The following is an 11406-nucleotide window of genomic DNA, read 5'->3' on the forward strand; positions in this document are numbered from 1 at the left end:
GAGGTGGATATCTAACCCGGAATCAGTTTTTACTAATCCAAGAGCATTGACAGCTCACGAAAAAAACATCAATCTATTATTCTCTATAATTACATAAGATGCAAAAATACTCATACTCTGAAATCGCAGATAAACTTCAATCGACCACACGGAAAAAACTATGAATGGTGAAAGTAGTTCATTATTATAATAGCTCATATTAATTCATTTCAAGCTAAAAAATTACCATTACTTCATTATGCGTGAGTTTTGTAATGCAGCAATCAGTAACATTGTTACTATACAAACAAAACAATCTTATTGTTCTGCTTGAGAAAATTCTAATGAACCGAGAACACGGGATTAGAAAATCACCTGCTCGGGATAAAATGCATTTATATGAAAAACTTTATACAAATTTACTATAGTCTGCAATTTATTGGTTTTAAAAAATGAACAATTTAACTATCTGTTACTTCCATGTTAGTTCTTTGTTCATGTTTCTAGTTCCATATAATTAATAATCACTATGATTTTATAATAGAACCAGAACCGGAACCAACAAGTGAACCAAGCGCCGAACCAGAGCCTGAACCAACTAGTGAACCTACTGCAGAACCAGAACCACACAGTGGTGAAAAAACCAAGACGAAACGTGTGGCCAGACCTGCTGCCAATGAAGAACTAACTTCAGAACCAGATGTCACGGTGCAAACCAGCGTCAGTTATAGAGTCAGTACCAGGCACGGTTAGTAGAAAAAATTAAATATTTTTAATTACATGATCAAAACTTAGGATGCAGTATTATTTATGAACGTGGTTATATATATATTTTTTAATTTATATATTAGATATATATTATCTATACTATCATACGTCTTTGTATGTTGTGGTACTATCATCCTTCCTAAGGATCTCCAAACAACTTTTGTATTGAGGAACTTTACTAGGCATAGTACGCCTCTGGTTTTAGGACCAAATGATGAAGTTAATAGTTTAATAATACAATTTTAAAAATATAAAAACGTATTTACGGTATTTTTTTATTTCAGGTCGCAGAAAGCGTGAAGCAGAAGGTTCGTATCCATTATTTTATACAAAATTAGTTTAGGTTCTCATAACTAGAAGTTTGATTTAATAGCTAAATGAAAAATTGAGTAATAGCGGTGTACATAACACAGACACCTTTCACCTCACACTATATAGACTGAGCACTTTGATATATTTGCACCAACTTACTATTTGCTCTCTAATAATACTGAAGGATGTTTATCTATATAAGTACTTCTAAATACTAATTTTGGGATCTTCAGATTGATTTAACTAAACAGATATTTTAGCTTAAGACTAGACTGAATTTTGATGACTCTTGTGTATTCTGATTATTAGAGGAATTTTATTTAGTCATTTAGTTATTGCAAATAAATTAGAAACGTAATTATGAAAAATAACCATAGGCAAACTTAAGGAAATACGTGCATTTGCACCACATAAATGTAATATATACATGGATAATATTTTAAACCTATCTAAATTTTACAACATCCATCGCAATAACGTAGTAAATGAAGAAATTGATTTTTTTCTTTGAAAAGTGTTTCTTAATTTTAGCTGGTGATAATTCTACTTTAAAAGAAAATATAGATGAGTCAGACTATTCATATCATCAGAACCATTTTTGGTACTAAAAATAGTATACGATAAGATACCTTAACTTTTTCAAATATTCAATTTGTATCCCTTATCCTTGAGAAGCACAGTTTTATTTTTATTGTGGTGAAATCTATTGCACGTTTATCGCGTCCATCAGGTTCTTCTGTGCGTCCCAAGTTCCGAAACCGATTGGGGCGAATCCTATACAATTACTCAGCCTTCAACAGAAAACTTGAGCGAACCACAAGAGGGCATCAGAAAATCCAAAACAGCATTTATTGACTTCCACGATGCCGAACCAGTTTCGGCTGCTGAACCGAGCGCTGAACCAGAACCCGCTCTGAACCAGAACCAAGTTCTGAGCCCGAACCAGCATCTGCTGAACCAGAACCAAGCTCGGAACCAAACGCAGACCGGAGCCTACGAGTGAACCAAACGCAGACCGGAACCTAAATCCGAGCCAGAACCTAAATCTGAACCTGAGCTACTTCAGAACCTACCTCAGAACCCGCTTCTGAACCTGAGCCAAAATCTGAACCAGAACCAAATTCTGAGCCAGAACCGAGTTCCGAACCGGAACCGAGTTCTGAGCCGGACCCAGTTCAGAGCCTGAACCAAGTTCAGAGCCAGAGCCTAGCTCAGAACCTGAACCAACGTCGGAACCCAACCAAAATCAAAACCAAAATCAGAACCTGAACCAGAACCTAAATCAGAGCCGGAACCTAGTTCAAAATCAGAGTCAACCACAGCTAAAGGTATAACAGTAGAAATATTAAAATTTATTGCTTCTAGATTTAAAAATTTGAAAATAATTAACTTAGGTAATATTACTCTGTACATAATGTAAATATTCTTCATATATTGTAGTATGGTATTTAAAAATCTTAAAACTTGGTATAACAGTACTAATGTTTTTCTTTATACTTCATTATTATAAGACTGTCCTAGTGAAAGTATTACTAATATCTGACTTCTTTGATAAAAGCATCGTATTAAATATATATTTAATTTTTAGCATATTTACTAGATTTGCATATAACTAAGATTTGATAGACTCAGGTGTTAAAAATATAAATTGATAAGAGTAATGATGTCAGCATATTGATAGTTGATATAACAAAGATTTTGATTATTTTATATATGATCCAAGAAAGACTTAGTAATCACACTTCAGATGTGGTATGATTATCAACTCTATATCTGACATCAATACTTAGTAATAAAATGATGCAATTCATAATGTAATCCAATTATACAGCTTCCAAATCAGCACCAGTCAGCAAGTCTGCTCAAGCTCAATCAGACTCTTACGCTCCTAAACACGATTTCAGTCCTATGGATTGTACAGATATTGTAATTGGTACAGCCAGAGGCACAGCTAGCAGAATTTGGGACTATTACACCAGAGACAGGTCAGGAAACAAAATTTGGTCGTCTTGGAACAGATCATTAACAGTTGTCTTGCATTTTACAGATCGACACCAAGAATGGATACATTCTGGGAGGCAAAAGTGATTTGACTGCTGCCATGGGCTTTGAAAAAGACGGTGTGACAACAATTCTATTCAGGAAGAAGTTACAAGCTACAGAACCAACAGATCATTCATTCGAGAAGGAGTTGATGCACGTCATATGGGCTAGGGGACAAGTAATGAATGCAATATGTAAACAAACAACCAATTTATATGTTAACAATACTGTACGTTTCTTGTAGGAATTTGGACATTATGTCCATAATCCGCCATCAGGCATTGAAAAAGAAGCGGTATCTATGAAAGATTTCTACAAAGCAGATGAACTTAAATACCATGGACATGGAAGTCAAAGAGGAGCTCTGACACTTAACTTCTTTGGTAATTATAAAGAAAACTGTAGAAATGGTGGACCATGAAAAAACTTGGAATGAATCAAAGTGTCTGATCATAACTCAAGATGCTACCACCATTGTTACTTCAATTATTTATATCTTATGTTGATGATATTTGCGTTCTGTTTTAGATGAAGCAAAACCCACACCAAATTCTTCTGGTTCTGCATCAGTAATTGGTGATTGTGGAGGATCATGGGGAACTCCACGAGGTTGTGACCCAGAACAAAAAGATAAAGCTGGTTCCTGCGAATATCATGCATCTTGGGAACTCACAGATCGAGGAGATGCAATGCGATTCACTATTAAGACCACACATACAGATACTTGGACAGGCGTTGGCTTCTCTGATGACGATAAGATGGTAAGACTATTTTTCAATAATGTTCCGAAAAATGGATATTCGGAATCAAAAGCAATTTAGCTCAAACAAATCTTTACTATTTCTATTTTTTATCACTGTAGTCGCAAACAGATGCTGTCTTAGGGTGGGTTGACAAAGGTGGACGCCCATTCTTGATGGACGCATGGATCAATGGCTACGGAATGCCAAAGCTTGATGATTCCCAAGATATCTACAACACCAGTGCTAAATTGCAAGATGGGGTCACAACGATATCGTTCACAAGAAAAAGAATTAGCAAAGATAAATCACAGGTTTGTCAAAGTTCATTGAAGTTAAATTCCAACGGTTTACATGTCTCAACTTTAACATTTGTAATTTTTAATAACTTTTACGTATGCAAATTTGTTGTAATATAATTATAGTACTCAGATGCGTCATTTTATTATCCAGAGGTTAAATCATTTATACAATTTCAGGATTTATCTTTCACTGAAGATCATTGCTTATACATGATGTTCCCAGTTCATGGAGGTGCTTTTAATAGTGTGAATAAAAAAACAAGAAGGCATACTACAACTCCAGTTGTTTCAGAAAAACGTATTTGCATCAAGAGTTGTGGAAGAGGTCAGTTATAAAATAATATGAGATGTATTACAAACAAGAAATTCTTAATGTAAATTAGAACTCTTAGTATCATGTGCCAACGATTAATTTTATTAATTTAATCTAGATATCGGTCGTGAAGAAGCAACTACCCGTCCACCTCCACCTCGTCTAGTTTACACAATGCAAGTAAAACTTCTTCAGCTTGCCGAAGGTTTTACAGCACCTGACACCAATAGTGAAGATTTTGATCAACTTGCAAATACTGTTACTGGTGCATTCCGCGGACCCCTAGAACATTTGCCAGGTTTCAGCAGTCTTGATGTAATGGAATTCCAAGAGTAAGAAACTTTCATATAAATTAACAAAATTTTTATTTAGTCGGGTACTTTAGTCTAGATTTATTTTTACTATTTTAGCTTGGATGGAGCTGTGATAGCAAAAATGCGTTTATTGCTCGACAAAGCTTCTTACGAAAAAGGCAGGTCCCTGGATCCAGTCAGCAATGATGTCGATGTTGTAGCAGATTCTGAAGAACAAGTTAAAAGCGCTATTAGAGACACTCTGGCTCCTGGCAAAGTTGGAAATTTGAATGTTGATCCAGGATTCTTGGTTTTCGAAAGCCATAGTTGTAAGTATATTTATGCAATATCAACAGTTATTGGTTCAGAAGTCCATAAAGATTAATTTGTCATAGCAATTGATGCTTTATCATCATTGCTTAAAATGAGTTAGTAAGATTTTTTGGATAATTTATATTATATTTTTCTTTAGTAACTTCTGCTCCAGTTTTGGAATCCTCTGAAGATTTTGGAGGTGGCTTTTTCCGACTTACTGGTACCAGATTGTATTCAGTCCTCGGTTGTATAGCAGCCCTGGTTTTGGTCGCAATTATTCAAGCAGGTTGCACAATATATAAAACCAGCAGAGGAGGAAGCAACCAAAAGGTTAGATATGATTAAAATTTCCTACTAACACCATGTATTAAGTAAACTAATCACAACATATTAGTTTCATAGTTTTTTTTTACAGTAAATAATATAATATATTTTGTTAATGTATATAATGCAAACTTTATCTCCGCCCATCTCTCTAAAAGTATTTTAAGCGATTAGGATTTCTTGTAAATATTTTTTTATAAACTCTTTCTTTACAGTTGTAAATACTTTTTTATGGGTTCGTATTTTTCTACTTTTTATTTAAAACTCTTTTAGCCTAAACTTTGTAGGAAGATAAAAGTAAACGATAAGTTTATAGTATAATAGCTTACTTATTATGTTCATTTTTGTATTTGAATTCAGGCGTTATTGGCTTGTTATTGAATCCAGACACGAAAACTATTTCAAAATAATTGCACATAAACCCAAAATCTATAAAATGATGCCAAATTCTACAAAAATTTAGTAATTATATAGTAAGGTGATACGAAATTCACTCAATTACTACTGCCATAAATTTTATAACCTGTTGCAATAATTACTCAAAAAGTGAAATGTAGAAGTTCATAACGTATTATTAATCTATTCTACTATAATTAAATCTATTCAACGTCTACATTTTCATAACATCTCTCAATTTGGATCCCAAATTAGACTGAAAATTTGATTATTCTATGCATAGATAAGGAAATGATTTTATGTACTGGTAAATTTGATTGACAAAATGAATATTTTCATATAATTAGATTATTTGAAGATCTTGAAGAAGTTTTTGATGTAGTTATTTTAAATGATACAACTGAAGCACATGGAAGACAGACATCAGAATCATATTGCGAAAATCTCATATTTATCCCAAAAATATTATATCAAAATGATGTTTAGTACATCGATAAAGAAAATATTTTGAGACGATAAAATAAATAATGCTAGTGACTGTATACGTAATTCCAAGAAACGATATCATCAGATATTGTCTTTTCTTATTTCAATTACTAAATATAAAATTTCTAAAAAAAAATGTAAACTACTTAGTAAACTTTTTAAATAAAAAACCAATTGACAATAATCATCTAGTGATAACTACCCAGATTTTAATAATTGAAGATTTTCATATAGCTTTCAGTAAACTGCAGTATTGCACGTATTTTCTATTCAAATCCGATTCAATTCAATCAAAAATATTTAAAAGAATTATAATCTAGTAATGCATGGCAAATTGCTAAAATTTTTCGTTCCAAAAATTAAAATTTAAAAAAAAAATAGAAAATTTTTAAAAATTAGAAAGTTTGCAATTTTTGGGAATTATAAAATTTAAAAAAAAGAATTGACTTTTGAAAAATTTGATTTTTTCATGTTTTGAAATATTTTATAAATTTTGAACTTTTTTAAAGCAATCGCGCTGCGTTAGCTCCATAGAAACATATATCAAAACGCGTAAGCGCCGCGACTCAGAATAACGGATAAACATTGGTACGGAAGACCATAAAAATGTAATATAAACAAATATAATAAACAAAATAAAATATAAACAAAATTTGCTTTATTATTAAAATGTCTATAACAAATCTGAATTTGATTCGCATGTGTATATTGATTATTTTTGACTGTCAAATTACGTTTTTTTTTACCCTTTTTATTGAATTTCCAACACTGAGTTCTTTACTTCACTTCATCTAAGGTATGCCAAAATGTTCAGAAACCTTCGAAACGTATAAATTTGTAAAAATTTTCAACTTCGATTTTTACTCTTCGGGGTTAAAAAAAAATTAAGGCAAGATTTAGAAGTGCGTTTGTTTTATTTGGTATGAAAATTCTGAACTAGAATAAGCAGGTATTTCATAATCTTAGTGAAATATTTTACGAATTCATTTTTTTTTCGTTACGAAAATGTATTTTGAATGAAAAGTAAATTCTGAATCATTCGCATCTCGTAGAAACCGAACCAAATTCATCTACTTTACTCGTGAAATTTTTAAGAGTAAGTCCACCATATAATGTTTTGTAAAAATGCGAGACATTTAGAAAATCCCTCCCCGACTAGAATAATTCCACCCACCCAATCTCTTATATTTTGCCCTAATCCAGCACGTTTACGCGATACCTCTGGACGGTCGCAGTACTTCGTCTATCGGCGCCTACAATCCGAATACAAACGAGGCCTTGTCCTACTGGAACTCGCCGCTTCAGACCCACCCTGGGCGCGACTCGTCCGGGTCGCCGCGATCCTACCAACAACAGCATCATCATCACCAACAAGAAGCCCAAAACCACCGGGATCTGCTCACAGAACAACAGCGTCTTTACGAACAACAGTATTATCAAAGACAGTACAGGCAGCATCTCAAATCCAACTGGTAGAAAAGCGCGATGATTTCAAAAACAATAAATGTTATAGGAAGTTACTAGAACGTGCGTGTCCGCTTTTTTATTTTTTTGGATTTTTTTTTGCTATTTGGTTTAACAGTTGCGCAAAAGGTGTTTATATTGATGTAGAACTCACAAACTCACTGATTGTTAGATGTTTTTATTATTTGTCTGGGCTAAGCTGAGAAAAGGAAGCATCAAAATTGCGGGTTGATTAAAATTTATGCTTTTTGTACAAATTGGAAACAACTAACAGCAAAACTATGATTTACCATTTTATTCGCAAATAAGATTTCAGTTTAACTACCATGAAGCCTTTACTAATACAGCGTTTTTCAAAACCAAAATTTCAAATATATTTATTCCATCTAAATTCATTACAAACTGATCACGTGATTCAAAATATGATATGGTATGAGCAAATTTGATATCCTGTCCAAACTTCTAATTTTCAAGTTTGTTTTTGCACACTCAGTAAGTAAAAGTTGAAATCAATAAAAAACGTATGCATCAAAATAGACATTCACAATCATAAAAAACGAGCGAGATTTTGATTCATACAAAAATAGCTAAAACCCAAAATAGCCCATGCAATATATCAGCAATTTTTTTTCTATTTTATTATTTTTTTATATGTGAAAATATTTCTATTACATCGACTATTCTTATGATGAGCCTGTTGTCTTTGAAAGATTTTATTAGTAGCATGTTAGTTTGGTGGTTATGTACTGCACAGTTTCAGGATGGTGATGGTGATGCAAGTTGTGGTAAAATTTTGATTTATTTTTATTATTGATATGCACATATTTATTATTTGATGTTGCACAATTGTACAATACGCACCTGCTTAAATAGAACGATCGACTGCTAGTAAATACGACAGGAATTACTTTGTTTATGATTTTGATAGAAGATTTGACGTGCCATGCTATTGTTTGGGCACATAAACAGTTACTTTACATAATTCATTCAAAATACCAAGATTGATACAAGTTTCATTTATGACCATGATTAGCCCAAATAATAAATAAAATATTTAAAGGTGAAAGTATTAAAAATAACTTCAATGTTTTGGTCACTCATTTTATATTTCTTCATGTTTCAAACGCTGGTCAATCAATAGTAAAAACTAGTGGGGGCGTACCTTTCGTACCTTTTTTTTTTTAAAAAGATTAACAATTTTGAAAAAATTAGATTTTCGAGAAACTATAAATTGACAAAAATTACTTTTTTAAAAAAAAAGACTTTTGAAGAAAAATTTATTTTAAATATTCTGGAATTTTGAACTTTTTTTCAAAGCAATCGTACTGCTTTAACTACACAGAGACAAAAAATCGAAGCGCGTAAGCGCCGCGTCGCCGTCTAACGATGAACATTGGTACGGAACCCATAGGAATGTAAACAATTTATACTTGTTGTTGAAATATCTATAAAATTCTGATAATTTGATGTGCATATGTCTATGATCATTTTTGACCGCCAATTGGCTTTTTTTACTTTCTCTACTAGATCTCCAAAACCGCTAGACCTGCCTTCATGAAATTTGATCATTTGTTAATATTTCAAATTATTCAAATCGCTTTATACGTGTTCCCGAAATCGTCGACAAAAATTTGTATCCGCACCACACCATACACGCACATACACACACATACACACACACATACATACACACACATACATACACACACACATACACACATTTTTTCTAAGGTATGCCAAAATGTTCAGAAACCTTTGAAACGTAAAGATATATAAAAAATTTCATTTTCGATTTGTTTGGGATTACTGTAACTTTCCCTACGGGAAGTTAAATATTACAATTTACTTAATTATGTTTTTGAGATTTTTTGATTCAATATGATGGTAATTTGCCAGCGAATGCAGTCGATATTTGCTTTACTAAACACACCAATTCATCTAAATATTTTATTTTACATGGACATTTTTCTATGTTCAGGACCAATTAATACACACTCTGCTTGGAAGGACTACAGTGCAGCCAACACCAACTACGCTTTTGATGCCTTCGAGACTGAAGAGAAGCACCCGACCAACGGAGGAGCTCATCCAAGAACCCCAACAAAAGTTTACAACACAAATCTACCACCACGTAAACAAGCAGCAGCTGCAATTTTATCTTCGACCCAAACACTACCTTATTACGAACACAGCAGAAGTTTACAAAGATCTAACGGGAAATCAAATAATAACTACAGCCATGGCGGGTACCAGCAAGGACACTCGCCGCCAGTCAGTTACCAGATGCAACCAGACAGAAGCACTTATTCTCTTCCCAGGACAAACCACGGACATGCTTTAGGAAACTCTGGAATGCATAATGGGTATTATACCCAAGACAGGAGGGCACACAGGAACCAAGGACACCAGCAACAGCACGTTGGGGATATGCCTGCGGATTTCTATTTCATGCCTTCTCAACGCAAATATAGTGGTGAAGTGGTCAGGGTGTACGTAGACTATAACAAGGACCCAAGTGAACAGTAGATTTATAGAAAATATAAAAAGTCATGCTAGTTTTTGTTTAAACAAAAAAATTATGGACGCAAGTTCATATAACTATAACGACTTAAATTGTAAGTCGAATTTGTCTGAAGATTGCCGGTCAGTTCAATATAATCAAACTAATTTAATTTAACACAAGCTTTTTAAATTCTGTTTTTTGAAGTTAGTTTTTTCACATTTGTGTAAATACTTTATATAATATATAATATGTATACACTGTATACAATGTTGGTGGTTCTTAAAATGATCACTTTTGAATTTCTTGCTCCCTGGGGCTCAAATGGTTCCAAATTGATAAAAAACAATTCTCTGAAAGTTTTTGCTCTTAATATTAACGATTAGATGAAGCGCAATTCATCAAAGTTTGTATGGAAAGAGCATGGAGAAAATTTTGAAATTAAAAAAAATGATTTAGGTATACTTAGCGACAAATGAATGAGTTTTATTCATTCATTTGTTCGCTAAATTATATCGAAACAACATTTTTAAAATCTTGAAAATTTTCCATGCTATTTCTATTCAAAACTTTGAATGCGCTTTATCTAAACGTTAATATTAATTTAGAGCTAAAACTATCAGAGAATTGTTTTTATCTATTTGGAATCATTTGAGCCCCTGGGAGCAAGGAAATTCGAAAATGACTATTTTAAGGACCACCCTAATATACATATACATGTTTTATATATATATATATATATATATATATATATATATATATATATGTATGTCCGAGCACGTATATACATATATACCATTACATAATCGTTAGGTTCTTCTAAAAGATATTATCATCATATTGTCTGTACTTACCACTCATAAATTATAGTTATTTTCATAGCTTATAGGTATTTAATACAAGTTTATATATGTTATGGATAAGATTCATATGTAGAAAATTGTTAACAAGATGAAATTTATAGAATGATTTAACTGTAAGAGATGAGTTATCAACTATCTGTATTATGCTTTTGTTAAGAAAGTATATTTGTAAAATAATTTATGAAAACTATTACATTGTACATAAATAAAATTGATGTTTATAATAAATTAAGTTCTATTTTTAATCGAAAACGTAACTCTCAAACAGTAACCTCAAAGGATAAAGCAGCATATAAAATTATAGCAAA

General features: G+C 32.4%; 1 pseudogene; it reads left to right on the plus strand.

The window, feature by feature from the left end:
* Positions 1-238: 238 nt before the first annotated feature.
* LOC113366850 lies at positions 239-10261 on the plus strand (annotated as a pseudogene).
* The last annotated feature ends 1145 nt before the right edge of the window (positions 10262-11406 follow it).

Source organism: Ctenocephalides felis, unplaced genomic scaffold, assembly GCF_003426905.1.
Source record: "Ctenocephalides felis isolate EL2017-DRISC unplaced genomic scaffold, ASM342690v1 CF-g0.4_SCAFFOLD_01170, whole genome shotgun sequence".
Taxonomy (NCBI): Eukaryota; Metazoa; Arthropoda; class Insecta; order Siphonaptera; family Pulicidae; genus Ctenocephalides; species Ctenocephalides felis.